The sequence below is a fragment of the Schistocerca nitens genome, chromosome 2 (genome assembly GCF_023898315.1).
Source record: "Schistocerca nitens isolate TAMUIC-IGC-003100 chromosome 2, iqSchNite1.1, whole genome shotgun sequence".
Classification (NCBI taxonomy): domain Eukaryota; kingdom Metazoa; phylum Arthropoda; class Insecta; order Orthoptera; family Acrididae; genus Schistocerca; species Schistocerca nitens.
The window spans coordinates 876,959,613-876,980,925 of NC_064615.1; the positions used below are offsets into that span (position 1 = coordinate 876,959,613).

Consider the following 21,313-nt stretch of genomic DNA (forward strand, 5'->3'; position numbering starts at 1 on the left):
AGAAATCCACAATAGAGGAAAGGCTGAGAAACTTCCCGCAATTCAAAGTATCTCTGAGAAGGGGTCAGAAGTCCTTCCTAAAGTGTATAACCCAGGAGAAAATGTGACTGCTGATGAGCAGCTGGTAACATTGAGGCCGCTCTTCATTCATGTAGTACATCCCAAGCAAACCGGCAAAATATGAGATCAAGATGAGCACTCTGTGTGACAGCAAATCTTCATATGTGCTGAAAGCCCAAATTTATACAGGAAAGGACAGTGGACTGCAGCAGGGGGGGGAAAAAAAACAGGGAATGAGTAGTTGCTGATCTTACTGCTGATTTGCATAAGCCAGAGCTTCCACAAAATATGACCACCAAGGAGGTTCATAGCTCTTTATTTTACTTCACAAATGACACTAGAGTGGTCAGTTATATTCGTAAGAGGAATAATTATGTTGTACTAATGAGCACTCGACCATGGTGGGGAAATAAGTGACAGGGCTGATAAGAAGCCAAAAATTATTTTAGATTGTAATTCAACCAAAGGGGCTGTAGACACACTCTCAGTTAACAGATACTAGTACATATACAAGAAAATGTAAAATCAATAGATGGCCCATGATAGTTTTCTACAATATTCTTGATGTTGCTGCTGATAATGTGTGTCTAGTTGACTTCGATTGACCTTAACTGGAATGCAAGAAAATTGACTAGGAGAATATTTGTGGAAGAACTTGGGAAGTCGCTGGTTGCAGCGCACATTGCACCAAGGAAGCATTTTCCAAGAACAGAAGATGCTTTGAGAATGGTCAGGAGCATCCAAGCCACTGAAGGAGTGGCAGGTGTGGCCAAGTCAGTAACAAGACAAACATGTCATGTGGAAAAGTAATAAAAATTTATGCAAAACACAGGTCACCTACTTGTGTCCAAACTGCAGTGACTAAGAAGGAAAGAAAGTGATAGGGGCAGACAGTTAGGTGTTGAGAATGGCTTTGGTGGAAATGTCTGTTGTTCCTAATATACCCTGCATGAATATTAAAATAATAAATTTTCTTCACTGAAGTTCTGTGTATTATTACTACTGCTACTACTATCATTGCTATGATCATTAACAACATACTGCAATATAACTACAATGTCGGTTTACAACGGTAAGAAAAATAAGTGAGTAGTTTTTCTCTGCATTTTATTATGTCGGGTTGTATTTACCCGAACAGTAAAAGTGAACAGAACACCAGGGTCAAATATCTCGGCATTACATTACAATGCGATATGAGGCGGAACGAGCACATGAGAACTGTGGTAGGGAAGGTGAGTCGTTGACTTCAATTTATTGGGAAAGTTTTGGAAAGAGTGAGTCGCATGTGAAGGAGACTGCATTTAGGTCATTGTTGCAACCTATCCTCGAGTACTGCTGGAGTGTTTTGGATCCACACTAGGTCAGTTAGTGAAATGATTTAGAGGTGGACTGCTAGATTTGAAACTGGTAGGTTCGAACATCATGCAAGTGTTACAGAAATGCTTCAGGAACTCAAATAGGACTCTACATGAAATGTGATGTTCTTTTCAAAAAACACTACTTAGAAAATTTAGAGATCTGGCATTTGAAGCTGACTGCCGAACAATTCTGCTGCCAATATGTATTGTGTGTACGGACCAAGAAGGTAAAGGACAAGAACTTAAGGCTCATATGGAGGCATATAGATAGTCTGTTTCCCCTTGCCTGTAACAGGAAAGGAAATAAGTAAGGGTATAGGGCACCCTCTGCCATGCACTGTACAGTGGCTTGTGGAGTATCTACGTAGGTGTAGATGTATTACCTCTTTTTACACATTTACCACTACTCAGTCTTAAATCCTCTCAATGAAACACAAACACTCCTGTGCCACACACCACGTAATTGCAGAATCAGAGCAATGTTGAGGTTGTGTAGTAATGTGTGTAGGGTATCTTGGGCTGAGACCAAATCATGAATATATCAATGAACCTGAACCAGACAATGGGTTTGGTGAGGCTATGAAGATTTCCTCTAGTTGGCCCATGAAAAAATTGGCACAGGAGAGTGCCACGCCAGTTAGCACAAATAGTTGTCCACTTTACCATCAAATCTAACAAAATTATAGTTCTTAATGTGAGAATATTTCTGCTGAAACATTAAGTTTTTAATGAGATAATATTTTTTTCTGTTTATAGTAGTGGTTCAGTATAAATTCAAATCCAAAGCACCACTTTTCCTAATGCAGAAAGTGATGTGCCAGTTTTGACAACAGTCTTCTATTTGTAAAAGTGAATATTATAAAATGTGGTTTCTTGCCGCAATCTATTTTCTTCCACTCATACGAAGTTTACCTCGCAGGTGCAAATATCATTCCCTTGCACCACTTTTCAATGGAAACAAGACAAAAAATATAGTGCTCTGATTAGTTGATAGCAACAGAAAATGACAGCATGAAGTATGTCTCAAACCACAAGCAGCAACATATGAGGTGTGATCAAACAGTACTGGGAATTTTTGTTTTCTTAAAGATTATATTTATTCATCAGCATCACCTTTGTCCCCTTCAAAGTAATCCTCCTGAGATACAATACACTTGTGCCAGCACTTCCGGATCACGCTTTATGTTACGGCGTTCAACTCATTCATCAATTTCATTTTTATCTCATCAATTTTGGCAAAACGATGTCTTATCATGGTTCTTTTCAGCCTCAGGAATAGAAAGATGCAAGGTACCATGTCCGGTGAATAGGGTGGCTGTGGAAACATAAGTTATATTTTTTTTTTCCAAAAAATCATGAAAAAGCATTATGGTTGAGTAGGCACATTATGGTTAAAATTTCCTGGAGTGATTTTCCCACATTCTTGCTGTTTTCTTCACACAAATGACAGATAACTTCCTTATTGACTGTACGACAATAAGGCAGGAACTCATGAGGCTCTATCCCACTGTAGCTGAAAAAAATGGTGAGAAGAAACTTCATATCTGATTGAACTTCTCAAATTATTATTTTTTTTTCAGTCTTGTCTCTTCAGGCAGTTTCCATTGGTAAAACTATTGAAGTACCTCACTCTGTGCTTTATGTGCTATGTTTTAAATATACTGTTCGTATAACTAATGAAAATATCAACAATGAAAAATCTGTGCATTTTAATCCACTTTACTTTGATACGGGTGAACATTTTTGCCGTTTCCCCCCTCTTCCACATCAAATCACGGGAAGCTAAGGATGGTGTGATTCTTTTTATACTTGAATGATTTTGGAGAGTGATATTGAACTTCAACTACACTGGTTTCACCGAAGTTTTTGCCCAAAAAAATCATATTTGTTAAACACTTCTTCTAAACTGAAAGTTATTGTAAAAATTCAAGTTTTATGAAGAATGAAACAGTATAAAAAGGAAAGCATACAACCTTTACACTAGTTTTTGGGAAACCAATGGTATTTAGTATACATTTCAATATACATAACATAAGATAAAGAAAGTAATACTGTAAATACAGCTTTACATGAGCAACAATGGAAGTTCTCACTTTACAAATATCCAAAATAACAAATTTCCATTAAAACATAGTACTACACATTTAAAACAAGACATAATGGTAAACATTTATTCTAGCACAAGCACTAATCATTCACTTCAACAAATGTGTGTACATCTGCTTAAAAACTTCTGGCAACTTCCTGCAGGTATTTCCCACTTTATGAAGAAGCCTTCATACTGTAGCAAATGTAAACACATTTATCTCAGTGAAAAGAATAAACAAATTAATGAGACATATTGTTAAACAAAGTCGAACCAATATTTTACACCTTAATTACGACTGGCGACCAAAATGGAGGTGATTATCAATGATTTGGAATAATTCTGGTGGCTGTGGTATCCTGCCCGTTTCCAGTTTTGACCAAATAGGAACATCTGTAATACAAATAAATAATATTAATTTACACACAAACTCTGAAAAATAATATGGCACAATCGAAATGAGAAATTAAAAGTGTTATGAACACATAAGAACAACTTATTCTGGATATAACAGTATTGCACAGCTAAGGAAACAAATTTTCCTACATGGAGAATGGCAGCAGTATATATAAAACGGACTAAAGAATTTAAATTACAGGAAAACTCTCTAATATATCCTATACAGATGAAATAATGGGACTCAATGTTGGTTCTAGAACTGTCTAAATCAAGTGATGTTTTTCGAACAGGTAGCAATTACTCTTCAGGCTGTGCCTTCAAATGCCAGTTACCTCCAGGTAGCAGAAGTTAGGAGGAGGAGGAGGAGGAGGAGGAGGAGGAGGGGAGGGGAGGGGGTGTTTTGTTGGCTTCTGCAGAGAACAGCTCTTATGGACCTCCAAAAGATTCAATTCATGCAGCCTAAGGGCATCATACCAACCTCCCCACGATTTTCACATTGCCCTGCTCCTAATGAAAGGGAAACAAAGGAGTGGCTGAACCTCTGCTGTCAAATCTGTCTCTGTATATGTCTGTTATGCTTTGATGTGCCATTCATTGATGTTGAATATTAATGTTTTGATAGTGTTAAATACTGATATTGATTTCTCTCATTAGCAGTCCTATCTATTGTAGGAAAGTCTGTAATGTCTTTCTACAGAGCAGTAGAATACGGAAACCTTTTATGAATGAGTGGAGAAAATATACATGTGAAACATGTCCACATGTCCTGTTACCATCAGTTGCCAAGAATTTCCTTACTTCTGACAGCATTTGTGGGATGTGCACTATTCACAAATTTCTTTTTGTGAATGTATTGTGCCCGAATTCCTGTAAGCCTTATTTTCTTGTAAATAACTTTAGCATACCATGAATCAAACAGCACAATATGAATTCAGTGTACAATTTATTAGGCAAACGCTTGGAAGATGAGCTCAGAGTAACAGTGAAAGCACATTATGCACCCAGACTCCTTAAACATCAATCAAGAACAAAAACAGTACAAATTCAGGCAAGGATATGTACATAATTTCAATGGAGCGATATGGCTGTACAGTAACATGTTTTGTGACTGATGTTACATTATGCAACACTTTTTCACAACAAACCGTACTAAAATTGATGCTTTTTGGGGACATCTTTAATGGTTTAATCACTTCAATTGCATATTTTTATAATAGGCACATATAAATATGTAAACTAACAAATATAGCATATTAGCCTCATAAACACTTAAGTTCACACAAGGGCTACTCTGTTTTTGTCAACCAGAGCACATGAACATACATACACTATGATCAAAAGTCTCCGGATACCTAGCTGAAAATGACTTACAAGTTCGTGGCACCCTACATTGGTAATGCTGGAATTCAGTATGGTGTTGGCCCACCCTTAACCTTGATGACAGCTTCCACTCTCACAGGTATACTTTCAGTCGCACTGAGGAGAGGTATCAATGTCCATCTGTGAAGCCTGGCATGAAGTCGGCTTTCCAAAACATCCCAAAGGAGTTCTATAGGGTTCAGGTCAGGACTCTGCAGGCCAGCCCATTACATGGATGTTATTGTCGTGTAACCACTCCGCCACAGGCCGTGCATTATGAACAGGTGCTCGACAGTGTTGAAAGCTGCAATCGCCATCCCTGAATTGCTCTTCAACAGCGGGGAGCAAGAAGGTGCTTAGAACATCAATGTAGGTCTGTGCTGTGATAGTGAAATGCAAAACAAGAGGTGCAAGCCCCCTCCATGAAAAACACGACCACACCGTAACACCTCCGCCTCCAAATTTTACTGTTGGCACTGCACATGTTGGCAGAGGATATTCACTGGGCATTCGCCATACCCACACCCTGCCATCTGATTGCCACATTGTGTACCGTGATTCATCACTACATGTTTTTCCACTGTTCAATCGTCCAATGTTTACGCTCCTTACACCAAGCGAGGTGTCGTTTGGCATTTATCAGCGTGATGTGCTCAAGAGAAAGAAATATGGTTCCCAGTTCTGCAGTGAGAGCACTGCAGCCATCGGGCAAGGAGTGCTGTTCTATATGTCCTCCATGAACATAGGCAAAGCCAACGTGACCATCTGCCATCAAGCCATCCGTGTAAACCCCTTTATGGGCTTGGTACATGTCGAGAATCTGGAGGAAGTGACAGCAGAGAGTCACAGGGTTAACTGAGTCCTTCGGGACATGTGAAAGGTCCAAGCACAGCCGTGGCCTAGGTGTACTCCATGGATGTGTACGTGAATGGACCTCAAGTATAGGTGGTAAAGGGAATGACTCCAGTTCAGACAGAAGGAATTGCACGCGAACCGCAATCGTTAGCCCTGGCCTGGGCCGCCGATGCGGGAAACAGGCTGATGCAGGTGGGAAAAGGAGACGGTAATTTGGATGCGCAAGAGAACTACGAACGCGTGCAATGTAACTGACGAGCAGTTGTGCACGCCTAACTTTCAATGGAGGGACTCCGGCCTCCACCACAACACTGGTCACCGGACTCGTTCTAAAAGAACCTGTCGCTAGGCGAACGTCACAGTGGTGCACTGGGTTAAGTAAACGCAACGCCGAGGGTGCCTCCGAACCATAAACCACACTCCAGTAGTCAAGGTGGGATTGAACAAGGGCTCTGTAGAGCTGCAGTAGTGTAGAGCGATCTGCACCCCATTTGGTGTTGCTCAGGCAGGTGCTGCCAACATTTCCGCTTAAGCTGACGAAGGTGAGGTAGCCAAGTCGATTGGGCATCGAAAACTGGTCCTAATAATCGATATGCCTCCACTACAGTGAGTGGATCATCATTAAGATAAAGTTCTGGTTCTCGATGAACAGTGCGATGCCAACAGAAATGCATGACACACGGCTTCATGGCTGAAAACTGGAAGACGTGGGCTAGAGCCCATGACTGCGCCTTGTGAATGGCTACCTGTAGGCACTGCTCAGCAACACTAGTACTGGAGGAGCAGTACGAAATATAGAAGTCATCCGCATACAGAGAAGGTGAGACCGACAGCCCTACAGCTACTGATAGACTGTTAATAGGTTAATAGCCACTAAAAAGGGAGAGACTCAATACATAGCCCTGTGGAATGCCATTCTCCTGAATACACGGGTGGGGGTTGAAAGGGGGGGGGGTGGCGACTATTGGAGGCACCGACTTGGACAGGGAAAGTATGGAGCAACATTAAGTTTTGGATAAAAATCAGGAGCGGCCCCGGAGACCCCACTCATACAATGTGGCAAGGATATGATGTCGCCAGGTCCTGTCATATGCTTTTTGTAAATAAAAAAAGAAGGCAAACTGGTGTTTGTGCCTGGAAAAGGCTGTTCGGATAACAAACTATAAGGATGAAAGATTATCAGTAGCAGAGCGACCCTGGCGGAAGTCGCCCTGCATGAAGCCAGTAGGCCACATGACTCCATGACCCAACCCAACTGTTGACACACCATACTTTCCAGCAGCTTACAAATAACTTTGGTGAAGCTGATGGGCCGATAGCTATCCACATCAAGCAGGTTTTTACTGGGTTTGAGCACCGGAATAATGGTGCTAACCCAACACTGTGACGGAAATATGCCATCGCACCAGATCCGGTTGAAGAGGACGAGGACATGTCGCTTGTAGTCAGATGAGAGATGTTCTATCATCTGACTGTGGATCTGAACTGGCCCAGGGGCTGTGATAGGGCAATGTGTCAGGGCACTGAGGAGCTCCCACTCTGTAAATGGGGGCATTATAAGATTCACTGTTGCGTGTAGTGAATGAAATCACTTTCCCTTCCAGCCACCGTTTGAGAGTGTGAAAGGCAGTGGGGTAGATAACATGCCATTTATGTAACACCTGTTGGTGTCTGGTACCCGAAAACATGTTTGATTTTGCCCAGACTTGGGAAGGTGATGTATGGCACCCAATGGTCGAGACATATCTCTTCTAACACTCTTGTTTCCGTCATTTGATAAGATGGCGAATGCAGGCACGGAGCTGTTTAAAGGCTATGAGGTGCTCCAGGGAAGTGTGCTGCTTATGCAGCTGTAGAGCTTGCCGATGATCCTTAACTGCTTCAGCGACTTCCTGCGACCACCAAGGGACTGCCTTTCACTGTGGGCACCCTAAAGAGTGAGGGATTGAGTTTCCTGCCGCAGAAACGATAGTTGCAGTCACATGCTCAACCATCACATCGATGTTACTGTGTGGGGGAGATTCAACAGTGACAACGGGTGAAAGTTTCCCAGTCTGCCTTGTTTAAAGCCCACCTGGGCAGGAGTCCGTGGGCCTGATTCCGCAGCAGTGACAGGAAGATGAGGAAGCGGTCACTACCACATAGGTCGTCATGTGCTCACCAGTGTATAGATGGGAGAAGGCCAGCACTGCAAACCGAGAGATCAATGGCCGAATATGTGCCATGTGCCACACTGAAATGTGTGGGGGCACTTGTATTTAAGAGGCAGAGGTCGAGCTGTGACAGTAAATTTTCAATATATCTGCCTATGCCAGTAAGCACAGTGCCACCCCACAACAGATGGCAAGCGTTAAAATCTCCCAAAAGTAGGAAAGATTTAGGGAGTTAATCAATCGGTGCAGCCAATGTGTTCAGTGGTACTGTGCCATCTGGAGGAATATATACGTTGCAGGCAGTTATTTACTGCATCACCCTTCTCCTGACAGCCATAGCTTCATGAGGGGTTTGAAGGGGCACAGGTCAGGACATAGACGCAAACTCCACCTAACACTATTATAGTCGTTAAGGTTCCTGTAATAACCCTTATAGCTGTGGAGGGCATGGTTCCACATTGCCGGGAACCAGGTTTCCTGGAAGGCAATGCAGAAAGCAGGTGTACAGCTTAACAGTTGCCGTAGCTCAGCCAGGCGGTGGAAAAAACCGCCACAATTCCACTGGAGGATGACATGATCGTGAGGCTGTGAAGACATGGAACATTCAATGAGGCAGTTTATGCCTCAGGGTCACCTGCTGCCACGGATTTATTTCCTGACCAGTCTGTATCCATGGTGTCTGAGGGTCCAGCGAGATCTAGGTCCTTAGCGGATGCCAGAATCTCCACCTCATCCTCAGAAGCAAAGCTTGTGTGGGTGCCACCCCAAGTCCCTTGGTCTTGGGGGTCTTCTTTCAGATTTCTCTCGCTGGGTTTCTCTGGCTGGGAGGGCTTGACTGACTGTCTCCAGAACTGAGGATGGTCGTGAAGCCCTACAACCAGCTACTTTTGGGCACTTCAGCCACTTGCGGGAGTCACCACTAGCAGAAACCTGGGAAGGGAGTGACACAAGGGACCCTTTCCTAGCGAGAGGTGCCGAAGAAGACTTACGTTTCTCCGGCTGAGAAGTGGGGAATGGTGTCCCTGATGGTTGGGGGAGGGGGGGGGGGGAGGAGGAGCAGTACTCCCAAGATAGGTGGTGTGGGAGCAACAGGGATGGAAGTGCCCCCCACCATCAAGGGGGCAGATGTAGTCTTCCGACTAGGAGAGCCGACCGCAATTCGCGGAACAGATGGGGCTACAACTGTTCTCGTAGCGGCAGCTTGGCGGCTTATGAGGAAATCATAACCACAGGATGTAGATGCTTAAATTTCCTCTTAGCCTCAGTGTAGGTCAGTTGGTCCAGTGTCTTGTGTTCTATGATTTTTCTTTCGCGCTGTAAAATCCTGCAGTCTGGTGAACAAGGGGAGTGATGCTCTCCGCAGCTGACACAGATGGGAGGCAGGGCACATGGAGTATTGGGATGTGACACTGGAATTACAGCGGGAAGACATATGGCCGAACTTCCAGCACTTTAAGCATTGCATAGGGTGAGAGATATATATGCCTTTACATCACAGCAGTAGACCATCAACTTGATCTTCTCGGGCAATGTGTCATCCTCGAAGGCCAAGATGAAGGCACTGGTGGCAACCTGATTATCCCTCTGACCCCGACGGAAACGCCAGACGGAATGGACACCTCGGCACTTTAAACTGGCACGCAGCTCGTCGTCAGATTGCAAAAGAAGGTGTCCCTATGGAATATCCTGGACCATAATTAAACTCTTATGGGGTGTGATGGTAACAGAAACATCCACCCCCCCTTGTCGCAAGCGAGTAATTCCCCGCGACTGGTCAGAGGATTCTGTTTTTATCAAGATTGAGCCCGACAGCATTTTGGACAAGCCCTCCACCTCCACAAACTTGTCCTCTAAATGGACTACAAAAAAACTGTGGCTTCATCGAAACAGAGGAGCCTCCATCAGTTCTCGTATATATGAGGTACCAGGGTGAATAAGGTTCGCTGCCATCCTTAGCCTGGCATTCCTCCCATGGTATGGCCAGGGAGGGGAATGGCTACGGTCGTACTTCCTTGCACTGTACTGAGACTTAGAACACTTAGACACTGCTGGTGTTTGATCACCAGCAAGCGATGACGTGATGCGCTTCATCGTGCAACATCCGCTCTGATGTCATCCGCTACAACCAGGGGCCATCTCCATGGGCGCCACCCAGCCGCAGCAAAAGCCACATGGCAGGATGGTCATTGCAGGGATTCCCGATGTTCGAGGGACACAGGCATCTACTCCTTGGCACACGTGGGGCGTTAACGGTGCAGGCATCAGCAGAGTGATCCCCGTGCTGTCGGGGCTACAACCAATACGATATATGGCAGCCCCACCACAACTGGCTACTGTGCTGGATATCAGGTGCAAGCAAGTCCATGGTCATAGTCGGCACAGAGAGCGTCACTGCATAGTGCATGGTGGAAAGTGCACACAGAAACGTGTCCTCCCCCAAGAGATGGAGAATGAGTGGGACTGCAATGCGATGATGAGAAAGCAGGCTACAGATCTCAAGGCACGATGGACCATGAAAGGTGCCCTTCCCCAACTGGCTCAGTCTTCGGAAAGATTCTGAAGAATGGAGGTCAAATTCTACAGGGGATCATCACAAAGGCCGAAATGTGAGAGACTCTTTTTAGTCACCTCTTGCGAGAGGCAGGAATAACTCGGGCCTATTCTTACCCCAGGGCCCGCAGGGGGGAACGCGCTAGGTACCATTTGCTACAGTAGTGTCTCATCGTCAGGTGTTTCCCAATCAAAGTTGCTTTCACTAGCCTCAACATCCATATCTTGAAAACTTTCAGAATTGTCACTGAAATTATGGTAACTTTCTGAAAGCAGTTGCTCTATCTTCGAATCTGATAAATGACTTCTTTTCACCACTGAAAAAGATCACTCACCAATGCAGCGGTAAACTGACGAAAAAGGCATGCTTCTGCGACTGTTGACTCGCACTTGAGCTGAAAATGTTTTAACTATCCCAGAACACACAGTGTTGCCTGAAAAAAGCTGCCATCTAGTGGCTGAAGCTCAACTAATATCACAGTTTCAATGCCAGACTGACAACTCGCCATTCCCATTAGCTACTAGCTACAGAATACAATGGACAGCTATATCCATCCAACCCACTAGGAATTAGCAGAGCATGGATGGAACTTAAATAGTGGCAACACTGCTGTGGAGACACTATGCAATGGAATCTACTACTGTTGCTGATAGCACATGTTGTTGACATACCTACCTTACCTCCTGAGCAAATGGACTCTCCCGTCCCACATCACCAGCATGCACACAATCGAGGGAAACAGAGTCATTTGTGAGTGAGCGGTCTAACGTAACGGTGTCACTATGTTTTGAAACAGGAACGAGTTGGATCAAGATTGAATGTGTCAGAGGTCATACAGCACAACAGTGTCAAGGTCATCAAGAGGCATGTGGGGAATCGGCATTGCCGTACAGAAGTGGCACATTGGGTAAAAGCCTTCAACAAAGGTCGGCAAACTGTAGCATCCTAACGCATTACATTCCTCCATTGCAGACTGTCAATGCACAGTATTACTGTTCATTTTTGGAACATCACCTGTGACCAAGCTTTGCGAAAGAAGTGGCAACACTTTCTGCGCAACCCACCCACCATTTTGCACGACAATGCATGGGCGTGTACAGTACAAGCTGTGGCTGCTCTGTTCGGTCGATGGGACTGGGCAGTACTGTACCATCCACCATACTCCCCTGACTTAAGTCCTTGTGACTGATTTGATTCCGAAGATGAAGAACCACTTCATGGCATTCACTTCAGAACTGTTCCAGACATTCGACAGGCAGTAGACTGCTCCATTCGCACCATCAAGAGAACAGGTTGTAATGGTATACTACGCCTTCCACATCTATGGCAACAAGTTCTACACAATGCTGGTGACTACGTTGAAGGACAGTAACCGGTGGAAACATGTAACTCTTTTGTATCAGTTATGAATAAATAGTTGCCACTAAGTTCCAACCCTTGTACCTTAGGCCCAATCAGCTTTTCTTTTGTATATTCAGCTGCACGACATGCTTTTAACAAATACTTCCATATGTACCACTAGGAAGTGCAGCCTGCTAATAAATTGATTAATTTTTTGGTCCTTGTCTGAATTTAACCAAGTGGTTTTTAGGGAGTCATCAGACAGGAGGCAGTAAACATCAGAAAAATACTGAGAAGGGCCTGGTGAAGACAATTCGCGAGTATGTGTTGAGATTTTAGAGAGAAGATCTGAGACTGTCTTTCTCATAGCTTCACATAATAATGACATTAATAAATCAGAGTTTTGAAGTGTTTAGTGGGTGGGCTGGATTGCTGTAGCTGAATGTTTTACAGATTGGGGTAAGAAACGTAAGTATGGGTACCCATGGCAGTCTACTGATTAGATTTTAGTTTTCTTTCAGAAGAGAGGTAGTTTTGGGTCAAAATGTGCTGGGCCTAAATACATATTTGGAAGGAGGAGGATCTAGTGTGAAGTTACTGTTCCATGGCAGCAGGGCCACTGATGTTTCTGTGCAGTGATACGGATACTATGCTTGAGTAAGAGTTATAATAACTGAACACGAAATGTGAAATACAGTGACAGAGTGAACAGCCTCTCGAATTTTGTGTCTGTTGACAATGATTTTTTTTTATTGTTCATTTAAATGACGCATGGCTCAAGGTTTCCATACTGGGAAAGGCTGTGACAATTGCTGATCAGAACTAAGGTGCCAGGGCACTATAAAAAATTTGCAGACTCATTCAAAAGTGACACTTTTGGAGAGACTTAGCGCAGCGAGTGTTAGCTTTCCTTCATGCTAAATGTTTTTCATGTGTTCAGTTCCAGGTGAGAGACATTGCGCTCAATCTGCAGTGTGGATAAGTTCAAGCAGCAGTGATGTTCTGTGACATTATGGTTCATGTCTAAAGATGCGTGAAATTCGAATGTCCTAAAAAAGTGAAATGTTTTGAAAGTATAAGAAATTTATCCCCCCATGAACCATGGACGTTGCCGTTGGTGGGGAGGCTTGCGTGCCTCAGCGATACAGATGGCCGTACCGTAGGTGCAACCACAACGGCGGGGTATCTGTTGAGAGGCCAGACAAACATGTGGTTCCTGAAGAGGGGCAGCAGCCTTTTCGGTAGTTGCAGAGGCAACAGTCTGGATGATTGACTGATCTGGCCTTGTAACATTAACCAAAACGGCCTTGCTGTGCTGGTACTGCGAACGGCTGAAAGCAAGGGGAAACTACAGCCGTAACTTTTCCCGAGGACATGCAGCTTTACTGTATGATTAAATGATGATGGCGTCCTCTTGGGTAAAATATTCCGGAGGTAAAATAGTCCCCCATTCGGATCTCCGGGAGGGGACTACTCAAGAGGACGTCGTTATCAGGAGAAAGAAAACTGGCGTTCTACGGATCGGAGCGTGGAATGTCAGATAGCTTAATCGGGCAGGTAGGTTAGAAAATTTAAAAAGGGAAATGGATAGGTTAAAGTTAGATATAGTGGGAATTAGTGAAGTTCGGTGGCAGGAGGAACAAGACTTTTGGTCAGGTGATTACAGGGTTATCAATACAAAATCAAATAGACGTAATGCAGGAGTAGGTTTAATAATGAATAAAAAAATAGGAGTGCGGGTTAGCTACTACAAACAGCATAGTGAACGCATTATTGTGGCCAAGATAGACACAAAGCCCATGCCTACTACAGTAGTACAAGTTTATATGCCAACTAGCTCTACAGATGATGAAGAAATTGATGAAATGTATGACGAGATAAAAGAAATTATTCAGGTAGTGAAGGGAGACGAAAATTTAATAGTCATGGGTGACTGGAATTCGTCAGTAGGAAAAGGGAGAGAAGGAAACATAGTAGGTGAATATGGATTGGGGGGAAGAAATGAAAGAGGAAGCCGCCTGATAGAATTTTGCACAGAGCATATCTTAATCATAGGTAACACTTAGTTCAAGAATCATAAAAGAAGGTTGTATACCTGGAAGAATCCTGGAGATACTAAAAGGTATCAGATAGATTATATAATGGTAAGACAGAGATTTAGGAACCAGGTTTTAAATTTTAAGACATTTCCAGGGGCAGATATGGATTCTGACCACAATCTCTTGGTTATGAACTGCAGATTGAAATTGAAGAAACTGCAAAAAGGTGGGAATTTAAGGAGATGGGACCTGGATAAACTGAAAGAACGAGAGGTTGTAGAGTGTTTCAGGGAGAGCATAAGGGAACAATTGACAGGAATGGGGGAAAGAAATACAGTAGAAGAAGAATGGGTAGCTCTGAGGGATAAAGTAGTGAAAGCAGCAGACGATCAAGTAGGTAAAAAGACGAGGGCTAATAGAAATCCTTGGGTAACAGAAGAAATATTGAATTTAATTGATGAAAGGAGAAAATATAAAAATGTAGTAAATGAAGCAGGCAAAAAGGAATACAAACTTCTCAAAAATGAGATCGACAGGAAGTGAAAAATGGCTAAGCAGGGATGGCTAGAGGACAAATGTAAGGATGTAGAGGCTTGTCTCACTAGGGGTAAGATAGATACTGCCTACAGGAAAATTAAAGAGACCTTTGGAGAGAAGAGAACCACTTGTATGAATATCAAGAGATCAGATGGCAACCCAGTTCTAAGCAAAGAAGGGAAGGCAGAAAGGTGGAAGGAGTATATAGAGGGTTTATACAAGGGCGATGTACTTGAGGACAATATTATGGAAATGGAAGAGGATGTGGATGAAGATGAAATGGGAGATACGATACTGCGTGAAGAGTTTGACAGAGCACTGAGAGACCTGAGTCGAAACAAGGCCCCAGGAGTAGACAACATTCCATTAGAACTACTGACGGCCTTGGGAGAGCCAGTCCTGACAAAACTCTACCATCTGGTGAGCAAGATGTATGAGACAGGTGAAATACCCTCAGACTTCAAGAAGAATATAATAATTCCAATCCCAAAGAAAGCAGGTGTTGACAGATGTGAAAATTACCGAACTATCAGTTTAGTAAGTCACAGCTGCAAAATACTAACGCGAATTCTTTACAGACGAATGGAAAAACTGGTAGAAGCGGACCTCGGGGAAGATCAGTTTGGATTCCGTAGAAATGTTGGAACACGTGAGGCAATACTAACCTTACGACTTATCTTAGAAGAAAGATTAAGAAAAGGCAAACCTACGTTTCTAGCATTTGTAGACTTAGAGAAAGCTTTTGACAATGTTGACTGGAATACTCTCTTTCACATTCTAAAGGTGGCAGGGGTAAAATACAGGGAGCGAAAGGCTATTTACAATTTGTACAGAAACCAGATGGCAGTTATACGAGTCGAGGGGCATGAAAGGGAAGCAGTGGTTGGGAAAGGAGTGAGACAGGGTTGTAGCCTCTCCCCGATGTTATTCAATCTGTATATTGAGCAAGCAGTAAAGGAAACAAAAGAAAAATTCGGAATATGTATTAAAATTGATGGAGAAGAAGTAAAAACTTTGAGGTTCGCTGATGACATTGTAATTCTGTCAGAGACAGCAAAGGACTTGGAAGAGCAGTTGAACGGAATGGACAGTGTCTTGAAAGGAGGATATAAGATGAACATCAACAAAAGCAAAACGAGGATAATGGAATGTAGTCAAATTAAATTGGGTGATGCTGAGGGAATTAGATTAGGAAATGAGACACTTAAAGTAGTAAAGGAGTTTTGCTATTTGGGGAGCAAAGTAACCGATGATGGTCGAAGTAGAGAGGATATAAAATGTAGACTGGCAATGGCAAGGAAATCGTTTCTGAAGAAGAGAAATTTGTTAACATCGAGTATAGATTTAAGTGTCAGGAAGTCGTTTCTGAAAGTATTTATATGGAGTGTAGCCATGTATGGAAGTGAAACATGGACGATAACTAGTATGGACAAGAAGAGAATAGAAGTTTCGAAATGTGGTGCTACAGAAGAATGCTGAAGATAAGGTGGGTAGATCACGTAACTAATGAGGAGGTATTGAATAGGATTGGGGAGAAGAGAAGTTTGTGGCACAACTTGACTAGAAGAAGGGATCGGTTGGTAGGAAATTGTTCTGAGGCATCAAGGGATCACCAATTTAGTACTGGAGGGCAGCATGGAGGGTAAAAATCGTAGAGGGAGACCAAGAGATGAATACACTAAGCAGATTCAGAAGGATGTAGGTTGCAGTAGGTACTGGGAGATGAAGAAGCTTGCACAGGATAGAGTGGCATCAAACCAGTCTCAGGACTGAAGACCACAACAACAACAACAACAAGAAGAAATTTATTCCAACAGTACCATGGTATAGGGTGTCATGTTTTCAGTTGATTTCGAAGAGTAATAAAATGCAAAAATTGGTATATTTAAGCAATTTTTTTGAAAATTTTTATATTTCAGCAAAGTTTATTACTTAAATGCTAAAACACCTGAATAAACAGGCGCTAGACTTGTAATGTTTTAAATATAAATATGTAAAAAGAGTGAAAATTAAAATCATACAGAAATATTTCTTGTGTAGCTACATATGTGCTACAAACGACATTCTGCTAACCTGTCCAAAACGAGCACGCACGCACAAAGTGGTGGGGTAGCGCCACTTAAATGGCGAAGACTAAAAAGGCAGTGCCCTATACGCAACTCAGAATGACCTCCTGTCAGCAGGAGGACCAAGAGGTGGTCATCCAAGCCGCCGAAAATGGCTTAAAAACCTGAAGCTTATTCCATGAAGGGAGGACCAATGGCAATACCAAAGTGACGCCACCTTCTGATGGAGGGCAACAGAGATCATTGGAGGGAATATAGGAACTAGCCGGCTACAGCCTTGGCAGCAGCGTCAGCTACCTCATTTCCTGGCAGACCGACATGACCAGGAACCCACATAAACATCACAGTGGCTCCAACAAGTGTGAGCAAGTGACAGTTTTCTTGGACCCATTGCACCAAGGAATGGGCAGTGTACTGCACACAGAGACTCTGAAGGGTGCTTGGAGTGTCTGAGCAGAGGACACAATTGAAAAGCCTGTGTCGTCAGACGTACTCTGTGGCCTGATACAAGGCAAAGAGCTCGGCTGTAGATACTGAGCAGTGTGCCGGAAGCCGATACAAAAAACTGTCGGTGCCAATGATGAAGGCACACCGACACCACCGTCAGTCCGAGAGCTATCAGTGTACACCAAGGTACTATCGCGAAGTTCCGTATGAAGGTCGTGAACGAGTGGTAAAGCGAGGCTGGAGTAGTGTCCTTACAAACTGAATGAAGGCCAAGGTGAACACAGGCCACCGCATGAAGCCAAGATGGTGAAGCGTTTACACCCACCAGGAAAGTTGCAAGGAGCGTCAAGTTACGCTGCTGGAGCAAGAGCCAAATGTAAACTCCAGGAGGTAACAGATGAGAGGGTTGCGACCCATACTGGTGAGCAAAGGAGTCATCGAAGAAAGTGGCATAGGATGGGTGGCACGCAGAGCAGACAAACAAACTGAGGAAAAAGTCACGATGGTAGGACAGTGGTAGTTCAGCGGCTTCTCATACTCTCAACTGGGCTAGTGTATAAACAAAGCACACACCGTCTAGTTTTGAACAGACAAGGGACCAGTACAGACAGGAGGATGCTTCGATCTGCACCCCAGGAAGTACCATTGAGGCATGTAGGACATTGAGAAACTGCGTACAGCAGGCTGCAGGTAAGACACATGGGAGGACCAAGGGAGTTTCCTATCAACCATGAGCCCCAGGAATTTTGTAGTTTCAATGAATGGAAGAGCAACAGGCCCACAAAGTAAAGATGGTGGGAGAAGCCAATTGAGAAATTCATACTGACAGTTTTGTCAGTGGAAAAACGAAAACCATTGACTTGTTAGACACTGCATGCTGTATATGTTCCGTAAAAGAAGCACAGAGGCAAACAAGGCAGAATGAGCTTTGTGATTAGTCTTGTTGAACAGGTGGTCTTATCTTCACTAAGAAAAGGGACATCAGTAGGAAGCCAACCTAGAACATCAAAAGCAACATGCTTTACAGCCAGGCTTTTTCCAGACCTTCTGCTACCTACAACAAAGAAAGACCAACAAGAAGGTGTGTGCCATGTATGAGGAAAAAACTTCGTAAATTGACTTCATACTGGTGTGCAGAATGCCAAGTTTCCTTATGTACAGGACCTTGCTTTAAAATGTTTCACACTGAAAACAACATCAAGCAAATATATTTATTAGCTTCTGCAATATATTTTATTAATTCCCATCCGATATCAATTTAAATTAAAAAAATGAAAACATTGAGGACAACTTTTATGTGAGTGAAAAGTACTGTGTGACATTGTACCAGGGCACACTGGTGCAAATTACCCACTGAGAAATGAAATTCTCAGATGTTCATTATCCCATTCTGCTCTTTGAATAGATGATTAACTATGCACAACTGGAGACAGTCAAGACTTTTGGGTTAATGAGCTTATGTGAAGCTTTGAACTGTTCAGGATAAATACAAAAATAACGGTAGGAACAGTCTCTACAAAACCACAGCTTCTTGCAAACACTGAAATTCACTACAGTTTTTTCATTTACTACTATCACGTATTCATTTTCTTCACCACCCTGAAGAATGTGCAAATAAAAGCAACAACTATTTATCACCTGAACTATTACTCATGTTTACTATACAGCAGCTGACTTTCTCTTATAACAAACTGCTGAGCCCTGTCCATGACCACACATAGTTGGCAACAACATATTCAGACAGTGTAGCCACCCACACACTGAATCTTAAACAGGATTACCTATTCCTCAGCTTTGTGTCACATGAATTGCTCTGAATTTTCCTGGGCCCAGTTTCAAAATGACATTTAATGTCAAATGCTTTTATCTCTTTGCTTCCAAAGAATCCTTGTTCTTGTTAAATTTTGCCTTTTATTTCCAATTTCAGAAATGACTTAAGTAAAAATGCCTCCCTCCTCACATTGCTCAATTTACTAATCCTACTTATTCCAATGTCAACGATGTCAAATACTACCCCATTAACCCTTGTCCTGAGTAGATTTATTTTGTCTTCTCTGTCTGATCCATACATGCTAATTCTCAAACATTACTAAGTATTTCTTATGACTAAATATTGTACTACTTATATTCCATTAACCAGCTTCTTTAAAAAAATCCACCTTAGATGGAACACCCCTCAATTTGATATACAATAACCACAATATGGCTTATTTCAGAGCCTTCACTTAATATACTTTGCTAGCCTTTAAGCTGCTTCCAACTTTGTGCTCTTAATCCCTTTTTATTTCTGCACCATACAGCCATTTCATGCAGATAAACAATAAACAGTAACTTTTACTCATCAAAGTTTCTTACCTTGTTTTCTGCTGTCCTCTACTACTTTAACCTCTCTTGATTTACCGTTTTCCTCATGTCACTTACCTATCTATGAACTTGTTTCACTCTAATGGATTATAACTTGCTAATGCTTTTATCCAGTAACACTTCATTAATTTCTTGAAAATTTCTAATAGGTATGACACCATCCTGCTTCAACATGTTTCTTCAAATTATTGACTACAATATGGCATATATTCCAGTATCATTCAGCAGCAGTACGCTAGGCACTTGAATATTTGACACTGATAATATTTTGAAAACAGAATAAAAACCAACCATTGAAAGAAATTTCAAACGCTCCAGTTGAAACCAGTTGACCCTCAACTGCATTGCACACGAAAAAAGTCATCATACAGGAGTATATTTTGTTGTTGATGCACCAAGTCCACCATGGAGGTTGCTCTTGACCAAACAAATTAAATATATTCATTCCACTTAATATGCAACCAATTAACAACATTTTTGCAACTCCCTGTAAAATGAAAACAAGTTTTAAGAAAAACAAGGAAATAATCCCAAACAACTAATTTAAATTACAAATAACCATATTAAACTTAGTGTGTCACTATGGTATTGTGAACATTCCAAAAGGACATTGAAGATTCCCTGGCAGTACCACTTATTCTGAATCAAGCCAGCAATAACAAACTAACTTAAGTTTTTCCTTAAAATACCCTATTAATTAAGCATTTATAGACTTCTTTGCTTTTTTCAGCTTTTCTGTGACACTCCTGTACATCAGACAAACTTGTCACCATATGTATTGCCCTCCCTGTCCATGTCATATTTGCCTTTAAACCTAATTTGTATGGGTTCCAAACACTTCAGCAATATTCTAGGATGGGCCACACAAGAGTTTTGTAACCAATCTCCTCTGTAAACTGACTACATTTTCTCACTATCCTTCTAACAAACAGAAGTGTATCACATGCTTTATCTATACTTTATCTTAATATGATCATGCAAGTTGATATCATCAACATGGTTACATCCAGATAATTGTACAAGTTTATTGAGTAAAATTACAACTCACATTTTGATCATAGGATACTGTGCTTGTATATTTGTGAAGTGAATGGTTTTAGATTTCTGGACATTTAAGACAAGTTGCCAATCTTAGCACCACTTTGAAATCTCACCATTTTCTGACTGGATATTTTTGCAGTTTTCTTCAGATAGTACATTTTATATAACTGGATCATCTACAAAAAGTTTGTGGATACTGTTAATATTGTCTGGAAGACATTTTAGTAATGTCAATTTTCAGTATCTAGTACATCATGAGAAGTTTGCTAGGTTTCAAGTCTGGAGGTGCTTGGTGATCCCGACTTTTTTTTGTTATGGTTTTAGGGCGCAAAACTGCTACGGTCATTAGCGCCCGGTATGTGACTTAGGAAAAGGTAAAAAAACGAAACTGGAAACCAGCAGCAATGAAAGCGGAACTCAAAAAAGTGGGGAAACCAAAAACAGAAGGAAAGCTTAAAAACCCCTATAGAAGGGGGATTGTTTGTCCCCAAAAAGAGCTTCAAATGACTGACGTCATCTCACTGGCACTAATGAACTCGAGAACGTGATCGGCTGAGTGCGTGTCATCTGCTAAAATGGAAGATATATCAGGCGACAGCTGTAGACGGGCGCGTAACGGAGTAAAATAGAGGCACTCAAGTAAGAGGTGTCTCACCA

At 42.4% G+C, this 21,313-nt stretch overlaps 1 pseudogene; it reads right to left on the reverse strand.

The window, feature by feature from the left end:
• Positions 1-3,399: 3,399 nt before the first annotated feature.
• Positions 3,400-21,313, reverse strand: part of LOC126234685 (thioredoxin reductase-like selenoprotein T homolog CG3887) — a 29,290-nt pseudogene continuing 11,376 nt past the window's right edge.